At 37.9% G+C, this 3,284-nt stretch overlaps 1 pseudogene; it reads left to right on the forward strand.

Annotated features, from left to right (window-relative positions):
• Positions 1 to 884: 884 nt before the first annotated feature.
• LOC102862187 lies at positions 885 to 1,333 on the forward strand (annotated as a pseudogene).
• Positions 1,334 to 3,284: the final 1,951 nt, after the last annotated feature.

Below are 3,284 nucleotides of genomic sequence, written 5' to 3' on the forward strand. Positions count from 1 at the left end.
AGATCCAAATGCACCAAAAGGATAAAGATGGACACTTTCTTCTCATACAGAGTTATAGGATTGAAAATCTAATGAAAGGTCACCATGAATTGAAATCTATTCAACAAAAGTCGGTCTTTTTTTTTTTTTTTCCAGTTCCACATGAATCTGAAAGAGACAAGGAAAAAACCTTCCCTTAGATCCCTAACTCCGATGCCGTGAATTCTGATATTTAGAATCCTAAACTGTAAGAAAATACCTTTCCTTTCTTTATACGTACCATTTGTGATATTTTGCTATGGAAACCATAACAAACTTGTTATTGTTGTGGTTAACCCTTCAACAGATTTTCAGAGGCAGTAAGCCACAAGGAAAGAGATTGTCCATCTTTATTCCAAGCAACAGTTAGAGGATTCAAATCCTGTGCAACTCTTTACCATTAAGCTATCAGAGCTTAGTTGTTCTTCTAATCCAAAGGTAAGCAGTTCAAACGTACCAGCTTGTCTATGGGAGAGAGATGCACTGTCTAATATTAGGCAATGCATTTCTTCTGCAAACCCACTGGAAGGTCAGCTATGAGTCAATTCTGACTTGATGGTATATAACAATGAGAAAATGAGAAAAGTAATAAAACTTGTGATAATCTAATACTATCATGTGTAAAAGTGTAATCAGGGAGGATTGGCATAGAGATGAAGTGTGTAAGAGAAGTGACTGATACTTTAGTCACAGCAATTTGTGTCAGCCAAGTTTGAATCCAAACAAAATGATACAATGTGGAGTGAAAGTAACAAAGTGGAAACTATTAATATAAAAGACTTTTAAGAACTAGTGTATGAGTAGCTTCATAGTGTGACCTGGAGCCCACTTTTCATTTCTTGTGCTCGGGCCTTTTTCATCTACAGGGCATTTCCTAGTCACTGCGTTTCTGTTCCTGGGCCTCAGTACCACATCTCTGACAGATCCAGTGAATTTCAAGAACTGTGGGTCTATGTTCAGAGTTGTAAGGGAGTTGAATATGAATCCATGCCCCACTCAGCCATGCCAGTTACACAAAGGACAATCTTACAGTGTCAATGCCTCATTCACAAAAAGTACTTATTCCCAAACCAGCACAGTCTTGCTATATAGGATTCTACTGGGAGTCAACATTCCCTTTCCTATTCCTGAGCCTGATGGTTATAAGAGGTGCATTGACTGTCCCATCAAAAAAGACAAAACCTATAGCTACCTGAGTATACTACCTGTGAAGAATGACTATCTTGCAATAAAACTAGTGGTGGTGTGGCAACTTAAAGATGACAAAGAACAGTATCTCTTCTGTGGGAAAATCCCATTAGAGATAATGTTCTAGAGATACTTGATGCTAATTTATCAAGGAATGAGAGGGAATGATTGAAGGTAGGAAAGCTCAAGGAATTTTCAAGTCGAAAAATAAATCAGTGCCACAAGATGAAAGAAATGTCCAGATTACTGTTGTATGAATTAAAAAATATCTAAGACCCTTGTGTTCCCTTTTGTAAAAGGCTTGAGAAAAGAGTTGAGACTGTAGGACTCAGAGATTGTCTTGTCTTCAGTGTTCTTTGCAGGTGTACTTGAGAAGAGGAGATGGGACATAAAGAAATTGCTTAGGGATATCATATAACAGGTCTTTACTTCATTGGTCTTTACACTGGAGGACAGATTTCAAACAGTTTCTGTCCAGCCGGGATATTATATCCACAAATTCTTTGTCTTCAGGTGTCTCATTGAGTTCAATGAATCTGGCCAAATTAACACCTTCAGTTCCATTTCTTTAACATTCCAGTGTCTCCCAGCATTCCACTCTGGATGGATGGCTCACAGTTGCTATCTCTTGTTTCCTTTTCTGCCTTAGATTTGTTGTTGTCGTTGTATGCAGCACATGGTTAGATGTTTGGGGGTTTTGTTGTTGTTTTAACATCATTAACCTGTGGTTTTGTTGTGTACCTAGAAGTCTATGAATAAAGACTTGTCAATTTTATCCTCGGGGGGTGGGTAAGAACCAGTGTATGAAAGAAATAAATGATTTAGGAAAATAGTTTAAGGTGGTAGATTCCAGAGAATGATTTTGTAGAATTCTGGAGATTGTGGCACGTTTGTAGGAAATGGTAATAAAAATAAAATATATAGTGAGATAAAAAAATATGAGTACTAAAGCAAACACTGTGCAGGACACAGAGGAGGAACAAAAAGGTGAAATACATATTTGAATATTTAATCTTGTCAAGGAAAAGAAATTCTTTTCTTCCCCGCCACTTCTCAGAACAATAAAGAATAGGTAAAAATATATTTTTAATGTAGGAGAACCAAAGGTGAAAAGCCATATGTATGTTTCCATAGATAATCATACTGAAATTTTAAGTAATATTGTTTACTAAAAATGAGAGCTGTTGGAGTGAGTTTGGAGAAACAGCATTAAGTAAATCAAGTGTGCAATGGCATTCACAGATGTGGGATAGGATAGTAGCCAAAGATTTTTCAGTGATAAAATAACCAACATTACAGATTATACAGAGTGGGGATGAGAGAGTAGGCAATTTAAAACAAAACAAAAAGTCCACCACAGCCTCACCGTATGCATATGAACTGGTTCAAACTCCAGCAGGTTTTCTGAGCATGCTCCTTAGAGACAAACATGGAGAAACTTCATATCACATTATTTGGACATGTTGCTAGGAAAGGCTGTTCCTTGGAGGACATCATGCTTAGAAAGGTGAGAAGGAAGTGAAGGGGAGGAAGAACAACAGTAAAGTGGAATCACACAGTGACTGCATCAGTGGTCTCTAGTGTGTCAGAGATTGTGAGATTGGCACAGGATACGACAAGGCTCAACCCCTTTTTCATAGGGTTGTTGTGAGTTGTACTCTGCTCCACCAGACATAAAGACAACAACACAAATCAAAAGTAAGAAGGTTGCCTACCTTGTTCACACAGAGCAGCTGATGGATAGAGATCACTTCCCTTTGAGTTAGCAGCACAAATCCTTATTTGCTAGAGATATAAGATTAAAAGCTAATTCAAATATCAGCTCTAGAGGCCCACTGGTAAGAAGTTGCACTACCATTCAAAAGGCAAGTTGTTTCAGCCTGCCAGCTGCTCTCTGGAAGAGTCAGGACAATCTTCTGTCATGCAATAATTATAGGGGATGGGATATATTTAAAATAATATATGACTAAAGATGCTTGTCTGAGAAGAATGGGAATCCCAGAACATTTAATCTTGCTAATGTGAAACCTATACTTGGACCAAGAGGCAGTTGTCAGAACAGAGCAGGGCAACACTGC

This window comes from Elephantulus edwardii, unplaced genomic scaffold, assembly GCF_000299155.1.
Source record: "Elephantulus edwardii isolate Elephantulus edwardi_28Jun2011 unplaced genomic scaffold, EleEdw1.0 scaffold00147, whole genome shotgun sequence".
NCBI classification, from domain to species: domain Eukaryota; kingdom Metazoa; phylum Chordata; class Mammalia; order Macroscelidea; family Macroscelididae; genus Elephantulus; species Elephantulus edwardii.